Source organism: Sorex araneus, chromosome 4 (genome assembly GCF_027595985.1).
Source record: "Sorex araneus isolate mSorAra2 chromosome 4, mSorAra2.pri, whole genome shotgun sequence".
NCBI lineage: Eukaryota > Metazoa > Chordata > Mammalia > Eulipotyphla > Soricidae > Sorex > Sorex araneus.
The window spans coordinates 31,746,317-31,763,304 of NC_073305.1; the positions used below are offsets into that span (position 1 = coordinate 31,746,317).

At 50.1% G+C, this 16,988-nt stretch overlaps 1 protein-coding gene across 1 annotated transcript in view; it reads left to right on the forward strand.

The window, feature by feature from the left end:
• Nucleotides 1-16,988, forward strand: part of CMTM7 (CKLF like MARVEL transmembrane domain containing 7) — a 48,582-nt gene that overhangs the window by 18,171 nt on the left and 13,423 nt on the right. The gene's annotated exons all lie outside the window — the stretch shown is intronic.

Genomic DNA, 16,988 nt, shown 5'->3' on the forward strand with positions numbered 1-16,988 from the left:
AGAAGCCCTGGGGTCCGGCAGCCAGGTTTGGGTGGGCTCCCGCGGCTGACCTGGTCCCACTGAGCGTCCGGGAGGGCAGGCAGTGTCTTCCCGTGGGAGAGACCCGGTGGCCCCCAGAGCCGTGCCCCTGAGCTCTTGTTTACCTTCTCTCAAGTGTCCTCCTGCTGCTGGGGCAGGGCAGAAGCTGGTGGCCCTGAAAGGCCCCTTTGTCTCACCTCCGGGAGACCTGGAAGGGTGAAGGCGGGAGTGGCCAGGTTCCGCCTCCCCCGGTTCTTTTGAAGACAAGAAGACCCGGGGGTGTGGAAGGTTCTCAATGGAGGTCTTTGTTGTCCCCGCAGTGGGACAGTGAGAGAGGGGTCAGAGTGACAGGACGGCGGGTAGGGCACTTGCCTGGTACACAGCCTACCTGGGCTCCATCCCTGACATCCCATATGGTTCCCCAAGCCCTGCCAGCAGTGATCCCTGAGCACAGAGCCAGGAGTAAGTCCTGAGCAGAGCTGCAACAACAGCAATCAGAAAAGAAGACAGAAGCAGAGACCACAGCGTCCCCACCTGGGGCTGCCTTCTGAAGTGCCTTAGATGAGCTTGGGGGTACAGGCCCCTGTGTGGCCCGCCGAGGACCAGGCTGGCAGAGAGAAGCTGGAGGGGGGAAGAAAGGGTAAGAAGGTGGCTGTGCCCCACGCCCTGGCAGGCTTTCTGCACCCTGGCACCCCAGGCAGCCAACACAGGCGAGAGAGGTGGCCGTTGGGGGAGGGGCAGACGCAGGGTGGGTGCAGCGTGATGACCCATGTGTCTCCGGAACCCAGGAACCCAGCTCACCTGAGCATGTCAGATCCGGGCGTCGAAGGCAGCACCTCCCTGCTGGGCCAGCCCGAGGGGCTGCGGGTGGGAGCAGGGGGCTGTCAGCAGCCTGGGGCGTACCCACATGCCCCTGCAGCCTGGGTCCCTGGGGAACGCTCCAGGACACTCCTGCCTGTCTCCTCCAAGGATCCATGGCTGGCACCACCAGCCCTCACTCCCTGGCTTGTAGCTCGCCCCACTCTTGCTGACCAACAACGCAGCTGGCCACTTGTCTCTGCTGGACCGCACTGACATCCCATGGGCCTTAGGAAGTGGACACCTGCATGTCCCTGCCAGCTGCACACCCGCGCTTGGTCTGACACAGACAACGCACCTGTCCCTGAATTTGCCCCAAACTCTCAATGGTGCCAGGACTGAACTGGGGTTGGTCATGTGCAAGGCAAGTGCCCTACCCACTGGACTATTGCTCCAGTCCCGAGACCTATTTGTTTTATTTACTTATTTATTTTATTTGGAGGGGAGGAGGCGTTGGTGCACACCTGGTGGTGCTCAGGGCTCACTCCTGGCAAGCTCGGGGGACCGTATGGGGTACTGAGGATTGAACCTGGATCGGCTGTGTACAAGGCAAGCGCCCTGCCTGCTGTACCTTATACCCATTTTTTTTTCAGTTTTATTTCATTTTTATAAAGTTGTTCACGATAATTTATTACATTTAATGTTCCAACACCAATCCCGCCATCTTTACACCTTCCCACCACCACACAAGCCTTCCCAAAAAGCAGGTCCTAAATAATTTATTTTGTATTGCTTGTTATGAATAATCTGCTAAAAATGATCCAAAAAAATTTCCATAGAGGAAAGTGTGTGAAGATTGTTGTATCTCACCCTGGAGCCATTAATCCCTTGTATAAGAGATTACTAGCATGTTGTTACAGGGTGAGCCTTGTGTGATTTTTATATATTTATAGATATATGTATTATATACATGTATATATATGTATACATATATATTTTTTTGATAAAGTGGTTGCCTTATCCTTATACCCATTTTAAAGACGAGAAACTGGGGCCAGAAAGAAAGATGACCCAAAGGGCTAGAGTGAATGTTTTGCATGCAGGAGCCCTGAATTAAATCCCTCAGACTACAGACACCCCCTGAGCACTGAACCAGGAGCAGTAGCCCCCAGCACCACTGGGTGTGGCCTAAAAAAAAACGAGTTAATTCATTAAAGTGATTATTATTATTTTTGGTTTGGGGGCCACAATATGTTCATGTCACTTTCAGTGGTGAAGGGGACCACGCAGTGCTGGGATCTAACCAGGCCCAGCCTCATGAAAGACCCTAAGTGTGCTAAACACCTGTCCTGTCTCTCTGGACTGACAGTAATACATTTTTTTGAGCCACACCCAGCAATGCTAACGGGTTACTCCTGGCTCTGCACTCATGAATTACTCCTGGTAGTGCTTGGGGGCCATACAGGATGCCGGGGATTGAACCCAGGTCGGCGGCATGCAAGGCAAGCATCTTGCCTGCCGTACTATCACTCCAGCCCCACAATAATACATTGAAAGATGAGGAAATTGAGGCCAAAGACAGTTGAGTGACCCCTGGTAATTGTATCTATTAAATTTGCTTGTGCTTTTTTGACCCATGGGACTTGCTAACCAGGTTTTACTTATTCCACTTGGGGTCTAGCCTCTGGCCCAGGCCCAAGCCGCCTCCTCCTCCACTTGTCTCTGGGTACCACTGACAGTCAGACATTCTTCACAGCTGCGATGTTCCCTCAGTGACGCACACTTTCACTCCATAATGGTCCTTGTATACTCGCTTTGTCATTTTTTTATCCCGGACTAATTTGTTCCTCCCCAGGCTGGCGCTGGCTTGGCATGAGGCTGGCTATTTAGTGAACGCAGGGAGCGCCCACTCTCAAATTCAAAAGGCATTTGCATCTGGCACGTGCCCAGGGCTGGATGCCAGGTCTCCTGCGGGGACTGGCCCAACAGCTTCTCCAAATATTGACTTCCCCAGGCTTGTGGCCAAAGGACTGAGCAACAGAGCTATTCCACCTGCCTCCGGATTTCCTTAGGATGAAGCAAATGGAAACTCACATCACCTTGGATCCCTATCGCAAAGCACAGGGCTAGGAATGGGCTTGGCATTCCCTACAGAATCACTGAATAAGTGATGACTCTTCTTTCTTTTTTATTGATTCACCTGTGAGATACATGGTTACAAAGTTGCTCTGGTTGGATTTCAGTCATACAATGTTCCAATTCCCATCCCTTCACCAGGATACATTTTCCACCATCAGTGTCCCCCCACCTTTCCCCCCCACCACACATACTCTTCCTTCCCCCCTCCCCCCCTCTTCTCCTCTCCCTCTTTCAATACAAGTACTGAAAGATTATCATGTATATCCTTTTATCTTCTTGCAGCACTCAATTCTTGTCCACAGGGATCATTTCCAGTTATCATTGGTATAGTGTATGATGACTTTTTCCACTTAAAAAAAAAAAACTCAGATTGAAGATCAGAGCAATAGTACAGCAGGTTAAGGTGCTTTCTTTGCTGGCAGCTAACCTGGGTTCGATCCCCAGCATCCCATATGGTGGTCCCCTATGCCCACCAAGGAGTGATTCCCTGAGTGAAGATCCAGGACTAAGCCCTGAGCACCGCTGGGTGTAGCCCAAACCCCCAGCCTCCCACCCTCCCCCCAATAAACATCTTTAGATTATCCATCTGGGAACTCAGGGAAATTCTAAAAACCGGTCTGTTAGCATTTGCTCCATGATGAAACAGTCTTCAGACCTGAGCAGCACCTTGGAATAGATGTGTGTTGTGTGTGCTCACGTCCCTGAGCTCAGCTGGGAGCTGGCACGGGGACTGTTGCACTAAACTTGCTTCTATGACTGGGTTGGCAAAAGCCGGGGTCAGCCGGGGTGACTAGAGTGACTCAGCTCCGTCCCGAGGTCTCTCATCCTGATAGTGACAAGTAGGTAACTTGAGTAAAATGGCAGGAGGATGAGCAAGGCACAAAGCACTCTGAGCACAAGCACAGAGGCACCTCTGTGGGTGGCACCAGGGTGGAGAGAGAGAGGAGCACAGGAAACTACTGTGTGAGATAGTGAGATCTTCTCCCCCCAAAAAAAAGCATAAATAAAAGATTCCGACAGGGGACTGGAGTGATAGTACAGCAGGGAGGGTGCTTGCCTTGCACGCAGCCGACCTGGGTTTGATCCCCGACTTCCCACACGGTCCCCTGAGCACCACCAGGAGTAAATGCTCAGTGCAGAGCCAGGAGTAACCCCTGAGCATCATCCAATATCACTGTCACTGTCACTGTCATCCCATTGCTCATTGATTTGTTCGAGCGGGCACCAGTAACGTCTCTCATTGAGAGACTTATTGTTACTGCTTTTGGCATATCAAATATGCACGGGTAGCTTGGCAGGTTCTGCCGCAAGGGCTCGATACTCTCGATACTCTCGGTAGCTTGCCAGGCTCTCCGAGAGGGGCGGAGGAATCGAACACGGGTCGGCCACGTGAAAGGCGAACGCCCAACCGCTGTGCTATCCCTCCAGCCCATCCAGTATCCAGTATCACCCCACCAAAAAAAGAAGAAGAAGAAGAAGAAAAGAAAAGGAAAGATTCTGACTGTTCTTACTGGGTGAGCTTCCTAGTGGGTAGGGCCAGGAGGCCGCGGAGGTTCTTTCTGCTCCCTGTGGATCCCGAGGTGGCAGAGAGGTGCCAGCTGTGGGCCTCTATGATGCTTCTGTCAGTTGCTGGCCTGTGCATTGGGCCCTGGGAAAAGCTCCGAGTGTCTCGTGGCTGCGGGACAGTATGTGTGTGTACTCGGGCCTGCAGACAGAGGTGGGGGCTCTTGGGGCCATTCCCCGGCCACCCCCGCCCCGTGGTTTCCTTCTAGTACTTAGTGACATCTGCCTCTCAGCCAAGTCTGACTTTTGGAAGCCAGAGTCCCAGGTGCGGGTTGCAGGTGCTGACTCTCTCACCCACCGGGGCCCAGCACTGCCCTCTGGCCAGATTGCAACCTCCTTATGCAAAGAAGCAAACCCTGAAACCCAGAGCCATTCATATGCTGCTTTCAAAGCAGACCAAGCAAGGCCCGCTTGGTTTAAGTGTCTACTGCAGCCTTTGGGTGCAATACACCAAACTGCCACGCAAAGCAGCCTCTGGCTATGCACCCGGAGCCTGGGAGTTAGGAATTGGGGACTTGGGGCGGGGGATGCAGTGAAGGAGGATGTGCCAGCAGACTGGGATGACTGGACTGTGCCCATTCTCACCTGTGACAGGCGACGCTGGCTGGGGACCAGGCCAGGCACCACACACGGCCTTTCCAAGAAGTCAGTGTTGTCTCGAAACACAGTGGGAGGCCCCCACGGGGTGTGGCTGGAGGCACAAGGCCAGAAGACATAGTTGCAAGGTCCCTGGGCCTTCAATGTCATGCCCTATCCGTCTTCCTTTTAGGCGGCCACCAAGTCACGAATTCAAGGGGCGGGTGAGAGGGGAATAGAGTGCTTTGCAGAGGGGAACAGAGGTTCTGCAGGAATACATAGGACTGGGATGGTCACTGTGGTCATTTTGGAGGAAACGCCATCAACTGCATTGCCCAACGCGGAGTTGGAAACTCTTTTTTATGCTTTATTACCAGCCGAGGGAATGGGTGCAGGGAGCTTGTCTCAGCTCTGGTCCCCGTTCCCACAGCCCCCGGGGGAAGCCTTTCATGGCTCTGGCCCAGCTCGCAGGAAGCGTGGAAGAGGCAGGAAGCAGCTTCACATTCTGGAGAGGAACCACATTCTCAGGCCAGAGAGATGGCACATAAGCCAGGAGTAGCCCCTGACCCCACTGGGTATGGTCCAAAATTCCATGCCCCCCACCACCACCAAAAAAAAAGCAAAGAACCACATTCTGAGGCCACTGCAGTCATTCAGGGGATACTGCCTGTGGCTTACTCAGTTCCCTTTTCAGCACCACAAGTTTCCCAAGCATTGCAGGGTGCAGTGCTGGAGGCCTCCCGCACTGGGGTAACATCTCATCATGAGATCCTTAGATTGAACCAGCCGAGAAGCATCAGGAGGTCCCCCTAGAAACTTCCTGATCACTGTTTCTGAGGTTCCCCCAAATTTAAAATCTAGTCGGGCAAGTACAAATCAGAATGAAGGAAATGCTGTATTCATTGGAATTTAGAAATATAGAAAGACACAAATGGGACAATGATTGTGAGGTCTGTGTGAGAGAACAAGGGGTATGCCAGGCGGCCAGCTGGTCCTGAGTATAAACCGGAATCATCCTGAGTGTGCTAGAACATCTGTTCCCCCAACCTTAAGCCGGAGTCACAACCATCATTAACCACTCTGAGAACTTGGCTTCTATTTGTTTCCTGCAAACATGAGGAATATTTCCCTCCTTCCTCCCTCCCTTCTTCCATCCCTCCTTCCCTCCCTCCTTCCTTCCTTCCTATACTCAGTGGTACTCAGGGGCCACCCCTGGCATTGCTGGGGGGACCCATATGTGGCCCCACCCATATACTGAGATTCAAATCATTTTTGTAGCCATATGCTAGGCAAGTACCTTAACCTCCGTCCAGTGTAGGAATATTTTCTCATGGTGAATATTTCTTAGGACTGTTTTTTTTTTTAATTTATTTATTTTTAATTAGAGAATCACCGTGAGGGTACAGTTACAGATTTATACACTTTTGTGCTTATACTTCCCTCATACAAAGTTCGGGAACCCATCCCTTCACCAGTGCCCATTCTCCACCACCCGTAAACCCAGTGTCCCTCCCACCCTCCCCAATCCCATCTCCCCCCCACCCCACCCTGCCACTGTGGCAAGGCATTCCCTTCTGTTCTCTCTCTCTAATTAGCTGTTGTGGTTTGCAATAAAGGTGTTGAGTGGCCACTGTGCTCAGTCTCTAGCCCTCATTCAGCCCGCAACTCCCTTCCCCCACATGGCCTTCGACTACAATGTAGTTGGTGATCGCTTCTCTGAGTTGACCTTTCCCCGGAACGTGAGGCCAGCCTCGAAGCCATGGAGTCAACCTCCTGGTACTTATTTCTTAGGACTGTTTTGTATTACTATGTTATCACCATCTTCTTGAGTTATTAAAGCCAGATTGTTTAGAACTATGTTTGCCACTGTTAGAAAGGCAATGATATTTTCAATACAAGTGTTTTAAAAATCACAAAGAGAAAAAGTTTACCTGTGGTACTGTTGTCCTAAAATGGATGGGGGGATAGCTCAGTTAGCTAAAACATATGCTTTGCATGCAGGAGACCCCGGTTCAATACCTGGTACTGCCAGGAGTGCTTGCCAGCCACCAAAACACCCAGTAGTACCAGGGGTAGCCACAAAACAAAGCAAGACACAGTTAACATTTTGTCTGTGGTAGTTTCTTTTAAATGTATTATCTGTAGTTTTATTAGGTTGGTCATGAAGGTTTAGGGCCATGAACTTCATGCTGATTTTTTTTTCCCCCTTAACTGGACATTTTAATGAATGACTACAGAGTATTATGTCATGAGAATGATCTACAACTAATAATCAACATATACTCTTGGGTAGTGTATTTTCCCTGATTTTTTCACTTTTTTTTTTAACATTCTCTGATCACTATTCTTGTAAAGAAATCATGGTCTTTACCCAAGTTACAGCAATGGCTTACTGGATCAAAAGGATAGGCATATTTTTTTGTGACTTTGGATAATTTCCAGAGATTTCTTCCAGACTCACACTCCACCATCAATCCTTCTGTGTCAGTTTACTATTAATTTCTGCTTGTTGCATACCTGTTTTGGGCCAGGACTCAAAGATCGTACTAGGATTATTTGCCTTGTAGGCAGCTGATCTCTGCTTTGACCCTGGTTTGATCCCTAGCACTGCCAGGAGTAACCCCCAAGTGGCAAACCAAGTAGGGCTCAAACACCAAAAAACCTCAAACAATTTTTTATAGTATAAATTAAGATTCAATTTCTCGTTGCCAGAGTGATAGTACAGCGGGTAGGGCATTTGCCTCACACGTGTCCAACCTGGGTTCATTTCCCAGCATCCTATATGGTCCCCCAAGCACCTCCAGGAGTAATTCCTGAGTTCAGAGCCAGGAGTAACCGCTGAGCATCACCAGGTGTGCCTCCCCCGCCAAAAAATAATAAAGTTTCAAAAGCAAACATAAAGGGAGCTGAAGAGACAGTACCGCAGATAGGGCGTTTGCCTTATACACAGTTGACCCAGATGTGATCCCGGCATCCCTTATGGTCCCTCAAGCACAACCAGGAGTAATTCCTGAGTGCAGAGCCAGGAATAACCCTTGAGCTCCATTGACTCTGCCCCCACCCCCCAACCAAAAAAGAAAAGAAAAGAGCAAATGTGGGGTGGCCACCTAGGGCCACTGTCTGCCAGATAGGCCAGCACAGATAGAAGACATTCCGTCATCACAGAGGGCTCTGTGCGGCATCGCTGGTCTCCAAGCAGGAGTTTGGCCGGGGGAATGGAAGTAAGGCTGGAGACTGTTGTGATCAACCTCAGCTTGGGCTGCTGGGAAAAAGGCGGGAAAGCCTGGAGGGTGGGGTGCTCCTCTTCCTTGGTGGGACCTACCAGGCTGGCTGCAACTAGGGCTTTATATTGGACCTCTAGAATTTACAGCAGATGTGTGGTGGAATAAAGGATTCCTCATGAGATCGCCTTTCCTGCCCACAGCCTCCTTTCTTTTCTTTTTTTAATTTTTTTTTTTTTAATTAGTGAGTCACAATGAGGGTACAGTTACAGATTCAAACATTTCGTGCTTGTTTTTTCCTCATGCAGTATTCGGGAGCCCATCCCTCCACCAGTGTCCATTCTCTACCACCAATGAACCCAGTATCCCTCCCACCCCCCAATCCCACCACAGCCTCCTTTCTGAGAGGAAAGCCACCTGAACATGGCATCACCCTCCTCCCATCAAAGGTGGGAACAGAGATGTCCCTGTGTTTAGGCTGGACTGCCAGGAGGGCTTAGATCCAGGATACCTCTAGGACTCTGATCTTGGCTACTAGAGGTGCTCCATGTGGAGAGAGAGACTGCCAGCAAGGGTTGCTTGCGGGGGGTGGAGGGGGAGTGGGGGTGGGTTTTTGTTGTTGTTGTTGTTTTGTTTTCATTATAAGGAAGCATTTATTTGGGGGTTCGCATGAAATCGTACAAATAAAATTTGTAGAAGCATTGACTCACAGAGATAGCGAAGGACAGTAAAATCAAACAAACAAAAAATCCTAATTGGCAACTAAATACAGTTGGACACAGTTGTGGGGTTTCTTTCTTTTCTTTCTTTCTTTCTTTCTTTTTTTTTTGGTTTGGTTTGTTTTTTGTTTTTGTTTTTTGGCTTTTGGGGTCACACCTGGTGATGCTCAAGGGTTACTCCAAGAGGTACTTGGGGACCATATGGGATGCTGGGTATAGAGCCCACTGTTCGATGTTTGCAAGGCAAATGCTCTACCCACTGTGCTATCTCGGCCCCCGCAACTGTGGCTTGTGCACAAGAAGGTCTTTTACAAAATAGTCAAATCATCAGCTCAGCTCAAAAGATGGCCGGTTTCTGTTGGCCTGCAGGACGGGAACTTCCAGGGTCTCCTCCCGTCTCTGTCCATGTAACTTCTTCTGCACCACAGGTCATCGATGGGGCTCACTTTGGGATCATTTGGAAAGGCTGGGGTGGGGGGGCACACAATCAGGCTGTACCCTGAGCAGGGACGAAGGCCCACTGGCTCTCCCCCAGGCTTGCCATAGAGACGCCAATGGCTCCTGTTCCCTCACAACCAACCCTGTGACCTTGGGCGGCCGGAACCGGTGGCCTCCCTGCTAGCGCCCAGGAGCCCCTGCCTGGCCTTGGGTGGTGCCTGTCCGGGCTCCTCACAGAGATGACAGTCAGGAAAGGGTTCAAATGGCTGCTTAGTCTCCAGAGATTCACAAGACAGGGCAGCAGGTCTGAGAAATGAGGAATTAAAATAGAGCAAAGGGTCTGAATAGAATCATCTCCAGAGGAGACACATAGCCGGGAAACGGCACATGTGAAGGCACTTCCTGGTCCTTATTATTAGGGAAATGCAAATCAGAAACAACACTTTTCTGATTTCGCATTCACTCATCAATGAGAACGGCTGGTACTCAAGAGACAAGAAACAACCAGCATGGGTGGGGGCTGGGGGCCACAGATCGAAGACATCTTCCTGCAGCTGTGGCTGGAATGTGAGTCGGTTCAGCCTTCATGGAGGGCAGTGTGCAGGTGACTCAGAAAATTCAAGATGAAATTCCATACGCTGCAGTTGTCCCACTTGTGGGCATTTACCTGAAGAACACAAAACCTCTGGCTCCAAAGGATAGATTGTACTCCCACATCTGGTGCCACATTTCTTACAGTGGGTCAGAACCAGAAGCAACCAGAGCACTCGGTGGCTCACAAACAATCAAGAAGAGACTGTCCCCTCAGTAGAAAGCTGCTCAGTGTCAGATGAAACGCACCCTGCCTCTTGGAGCAGGGCTAGACCTTATTTTACCAGGACTGTACTTTGTGAAATAAGCCGGGCAGAGTGACAAGGCTGTGTGGCTGCAGCCATATGTCTAGAGAGAAAACAAGCAGATGAACGAGACAAAACAAAAAAACAGGGTTTGGGACTCTTAAGACCAATTAGTAGTTACCAAGAGGGAAATGGGGACCAAATGTATGGCAAAGGAGAAAAGTCAAATTTTAGTGGTGAGCGTACTGTAGTATATGACACGTGTTGGTTTCCTGAAAGCAGTGTTAGTTCTTTTTTTTTTTAATTAATTTAATTTTTTATTAGTGGATCACCATGAGGTGCAATTACAGAGTTATAAACTTTCGGGCTTACGTTCCAATGATCGAGTACCCATCCCTCCACCAGTGCCCATTCTCTACCACCAATAATCCCAGTATCCCTCCCACCACCCCCACCCCGCCTCTGTGGCAGGGCATTCCCTTTTGTTCTCTCTCTCCTTTTGGGTGTTGTGGTCAAGCAGGGTTACTTCTGTTTTAAGAGGTGACCCGTAGAGGCTGGAGAGAGAGCATAGCAGGTAGGCACTTGCCTTTGCATCTGGGTTCGAGCCCCGATAACACAGATGGTCTCCCGAGCCCTCCGGGAATGATCCCTGGTGTAGAGCCAGGGGTAAGCCCTGAGCTTCACCAAGTGTGGCTCCTAAACAGGGAAACTTGAGGTGTAGGTGCCAACTTTGGGGACACACACACAGGGACTCTTAGCCAGCCCGACGTAATGAGGAGGATGCAGGCAGCTGGTACCCGCCGGAACCTCTGCGGCCCAGCTCAGGAGGCATCTCCTGGAAACTGCCCCTTGTTCTAGACTCTCCCTTCTCTGGCCTCAAAAGTCTACGTCTTCCTTGAAGAACCCCCGTGCTGAGCCCTGGCAACTGCCTGGCTCCTGGCAAGGCCCGCGTGGTCATTTCAGAGTTATCGGGGGACGCGGGCTTGCTTCATCTCCCGTAATACCGAACTCCCCAGTGCCTTCGCAAAAGTAATCTCTGTCCTACACAGAGTCTGGCTCGCACGGCGTCAGGACAGTTGGGGAGAGGAGTGGTTTCCGATGTGATGTGTCTCACTGTGATCTGAAACCTTGTTCTACATGGAAGGTTTTCTTGCACTTTTACTGCCCCTCCCCCCGTGGCCCCCCCTCCCGCCGTGCTGGGGATTGAACCCAAAGCCTCATACACAGAAAGCCCATGTTCCTACCCTGTTCTACAACCCTGGCCCCTCTTGCAATTTTATCCTTCTTTTCCTTTTTTGGCTTTGGGGCCATACCTGCTAGTGCCTGGGGGTCACTTCCTGCAGTGCTCAGGGACGCTTGCTGTCCCGGGCACTGGAGTCAGGCACGTACTCAGGCTTTTGAGTCATTTCCCAGAGCCTTGCAACCTTTCCTGGAATCTTGGTGTGGGGGGGCCACACCCATTCGTGCTCAAGTCATGCTTGCTCCTGGCTCTGTGCTCAGGGGTCACTCCTAGAAGTACTTGGAGGACCATATAGGGTGCTGGGGATTGAACTGGGGGCAGACGCCAGTAAAACAAATACCTTAACCTTTGTACTATTTCTCCAGCCCCTAAAGCAAATTTTTTTCAATTTAGTATTTTTTTTTAATTTAAATTTTTTAATTTAAATTTTAAAATTTTTAATTTAATGTTTTTAATTTCTGCAATTTAATATTTTTTATTTATTTTTAAATTTTATTTTATTGAGTCACAGTGATAAACACATTTACAAAATTGTTTGTCATTGGATTTCAGTCATAAGACAGGTATCAGATATATTTCCTTTTTTTTTTGTGGTGGGGTCACACCTGGCAATGAACAAGGGTTACTCCTGGCTCTGCACTCAGGAATTACTCCTGGTGGTGCTCAGGGGACTATATGGGATGCTGGAAATCGAACCTGGGTTGGCTTCGTGCAAGACAAACACCCTACCCACTGTACTATTGCTCCAGCCCCTATTATGTATATTTCTTTACCTACTTTCAACACTCCATTTCTGTTCAAAATGATCATTTTCAAGTATTATTGTCATGCCAATCCCTTCTATATTGTCATGCTGGTCCCTTCTGTATCCTAACTGCCCTTTGCCCTCCCACCCCACTCTTCACACACACTTTTTTTTTTCTTTCTGGGTCACACCTGGCGATGCACAGAGGTTACTCCTGGCTCTGCACTCAGAAATTACCCCTGTCGGTGCTCAGGGGACCATATGGGATGCTGGGAATCAAACCCGGGTCAGCTGCGTGCAAGGCAAACGCCCTACCTGCTGTCCTATTGCTCCAGCCCTGCACACACACACTTTTTTTTTTTTTTTTTTGCTTTTTGGGTCACACCTGGCGATGCACAGGGGTCACTTCTGGCTCTGCACTCAGGAATCAACCCTGGCGGTGCTCAGGGGACCATATGGGATGCTGGGAATCAAACCTGGGTTGGCCGTGTGCAAGGCAAACGCCCTACCCACTGTGCTATCACTCCAGCCCCACACACACACTCTTATGGCAAGCTTCCAACCACTGACCAATCATCGTGGCCTGGTTACCTCACCTTAAAAGGACAGGGTCCCTTTCCCTCTGACTCATTTCACTCAGCATGATACTCTCCATGTCCATCCATTTGTAAGCAAATTTTATGATTTCATTCTTCCTAGGCTACACAATATCCCATTGTGTAGTTATACTATAGTTTCATAATTTGTCTGTTCTTGGGCACTCAGGTTGTTTCCAGATTCTGGCTATGGTGAATAGTGCTGCAATGAACATAGGAGTGCAGGTGGTGTTTCTTTTTTTTGGGCCCCTAGGCCCCAGAAGTGCTATTGCTGGATCAAATGGGAGTTCAATTTCTAGTTTTTTGAGGAATGCCCATATTGTTTTCCAAAACGGTTGGACCAGTCGGCATTCCCACCAACAGTGAAGGAGATTCCCTTTCTCCCTGTATCAGCACCAGCACTGATTGCTCTTGTTCTTTTGGATGTGTACCAGTCTCTACTAAAGCAAAATTTTTAAGTTTTTTGCAGCTCCCACACTCAGTTAGTGACCTCCTCTGGGGTCAGGTTCATGGAAGCAGGGATCTAGGTGATGTGGGCATCTCCAGCACTAGCCCAGGTCACCTCCTGGCCTCAGGAGAGATCTCTCTGGACTATGCCCCAAGGTGCTGCGGCCGACAGGGCTACACCTCATGGTGCTTGAGCTTCACATATGCCAGGCATCATGCCCAGGCATTCAGCACTTGAAGCATCTCCCCATCCTTGTAGGGGAGTTCTAGAAAACTTTTGTGTACACACACACACACACATACACACACACACACTCGTTATTTTAGTGCACAAAGATGCTGGTTAAATATGAGTGGATCCTTGGGTACAAAGGCAACACTTTATTTCTGTATTAATTTATTTTTGGCCTTTTGGGTCACACCCGGTGATGCTGAGGGGTTTCTCCTGGCTCTGCACTCAGGAATGACTTCTGGTGGTGCTTGGGGGACCATATGAGATGCCAGGGATGGAAGCTGGGTTGGCCGTGTGCAAGGCAAATGCTCTAACCTCTGTCTATTATCGCTCTGGCCCACGAGGGCAGCGTTGAGCATTGCACACATAAGTATACAGCATCTGCTGCTGAAATTAAGGGTCCAGAATTGGCCTAAATAAGAGAGTAAGGCTGTCCATGAGAGGCTGCCTTGGGCCAAACAGAGTTTTCGAGTCTCATTTCACAGGCCGGTTTCCCAGAGATGCTGGAACTATCTGGAGCTGCAGAGTACTTCCTGCCGCGCCGTGTCAGCCCCCCGTGATCAGTGGGGAGGACAGGCCCAGGCCCCCTTTGTTCCTGGGGAAACTCCCATGCCCTGGTCACCACGAGAAGAGCAGATTCTGTCACAGATGAAGAGTTGTAAGATTATTCTAATACTGGAATATTTGCATCAATTAGGTGCAAAAGTGCTTCTCCCCGTAGGAACCACCCTGCACAGTCTGGAATTCTTGGCACATTTACAGCGAACCTTGGATTTTAAAATGCACATAAGGGGGTTGGTGCAAGACTTGGGGAGAATCCTGAACTCCCCAGATTGAAGAGGTCTGGGAATGGGGAGCGAGGAGGGTGCCTCGCCCTGATGGCCCCAAACAGCCTCCCCGTGAAACTTTGTGACCTCCGTGAGGACTGAGTCACTCTATTACCATGCCTAAGTACCCTGGGAGGAACCGAAACATGAAAATCTTCACTTTGCTCATTAGCAAAGGGGAATATGCAAATATTGAGGGTCTTCTGAGTCAGGTTCACATTTTTCTGGTTTTAGCCCGTTAGGCAGGACCCTCTTCATACTCGAAGCTTCAAGCGAAAAGTTCTTTGCCAGAGGCCAAGGGTTAGGGAAGCATTGAGCCCAGTTCTATCCCTGAGACAGGAGGGTCCCCCAGAACTGCCCATTGCGGCTCTAGTGACCCCTGAGCATCACCAGGGTGATCCTGCTGTCCCCCCTGACTCCACCGGGCCCAAGAAGAACCGCATCCTGAGCTCTACACATGGAACTGTCCAGTCCAGGTGGCCAAGTGTCACCAGGAATGGGACTTAGCCCCATGAACACATTTGCCCCCTCCTCATCCCCCTCAAAAAATAAAAGTGACTTTCTTGCTGTTGTCCTGTTGCTGCAGATAGTGCATGGAGGAGAGTGGCAGAGAATAGAGCTGTTTTCTCTCACCGACCACCTTACTCAGACTTAGAGTCACTGTGTGATTTGGTATGTGGTGTTCCACTTGCATTCTCTGTGCGCACACATGCGCATGCACGCGCACACACACACACACACACACACACACACACATGCCCATTGGGAGACCACATGTGTCCTCAACTTGCTGCACTTTAGCCCGGGGAGGGATTTTTTTCCCTCTCCACCCCATTTTTCTGAGCGAAAATGGCGGCAGCGGCAGCAGCCACGCGGTGAGAGCCACCCTCTAAGACCCCTCCACCAGGAGGTAGGACTCTCTTTAGTGACGTAGCCTGTAGGTGATCCTGGGAGGGGAGGTGTTCCCGGCGCGCCTTCCGCCCAGAGATGAACCAAGAGCCGCGGCACGAGAAGCAGAGCCTCCGCACCTACTGACTGTGATCCTGAGGTCTCCTAACCCATTTTGGCACCAGAGCAGATTCTTGCAGCCATGCATTTTGACTGTGAACTGAGCTAAAATATTAGAAACCCAAAACCGCGCGGCCGCAATAGCGGCCGCGCGGACTCAAAGTCTTCACTTTTACCAAGGAAGAGAAATTATTAGATGATGCTTATTCAGCAGGCCTGATTGTTGGGGAAAATTTCCAATCAACAATAGTGAGTTCTGTATGGAAATATGAAATGTACTCAATATATAGAGAGAATAATGGGAATATCATTAGCTACTTAGATGGGGGGTGGGGTGGGAGGGGGGTGTATTGGGGTTCTTGGTGGTGGAACGGGTGCACTGGTGAAGGGATGGTGGTTTAATCAGTATTTGACTGTGACTTAAACCTGAAAGCTTTGTATTTTTTTTCTTGTTTTCACGGTGGTTCAATAAAATATTTCTTTAAAAAAAAAAAAAAAAACTTGCTGCACTTTTATCAGATCCGAAGGTCTTTCTGTGTATCTTAACACCTGGACGTTGCTGGTTTAGTCCCTCCCGAAGCCAACGAGAGTTGATTTCTCTTTGCATAACCATCACAAAAACTCAGGCTCGGCCTCTTTTCCAGTCTGCTTCCTCATGGCATTTCCAAGGCACCCAGGGGCTCTGTGCGTTCCTTCCACTGTGCACCGCCGTGCCTAGCAGCCAGCCTCTGGCCACATCCGGGAGGAGCAGGCTCTGGGCAGCTCCTTTCCCCACCTTCCTCCACCCGCTTATGTGGAGGTTGGTGAAGGCCAATGTTCCAGCCACCGTGCAGAGGGGAGGGCGCTTGCCTTGCATGCAGTCACTCCCCCGGTCAATCCCCAGCACCACACAGGGCCCCCCCGCTGAGCTCCGCCTGGAGCAGCCTCCGGACACAGAGCTGAGAGTAGCCCTGGGGTAGACCCAGACCAAACCAAACCATACTACACTGCACCTGGAGGAACCGTGTCCTGGGACAGACAAACCTGGGCTCAAGTCCCACCCCTGGGATGGGACTTGGCGGTGAGCGGCTGGGCCGACCCGCTGCGTTTCCAGCCCTGCCCAGCAGCAGAGGGTATGCAGGCCCCGGGACACACCATGCTGAGTGTGGGCCAGCACCACAGCCCACTCCTGCTCATCAGCTTGACAAGAAGCAGAGCAGGTTGGGGGAATGCCCGTTTCGCCCAAGCTGGGTAGACTTGCATGCATTATATTTTTTCTTTTTATTTATTTTTTTCCTTTCTTTCTTTTTTTTTTTTAAATTTATTGAATCACTGTGAGAACAGTTACAAAGCTTTCCAGTTTAAGCCTCGGTCATACAATGATCAAACACCCATCCCCTCACCAGTGCACATTTTCCACCACCAAGAACCCCAAAGTGCCCCCCATCCCACCCCTCCCTCTGCCTGTTAGGCAGAAGATTTCCACTTTACTCTCTCTCCACTTTGATCACATTCAGTATTTCGACAAAAGACCCACCGTTATTATTTGGAATTTTCCCCAACAATCAGACCTGCCAAAAAGGCATTGTTAGATCATTTGTTTTCT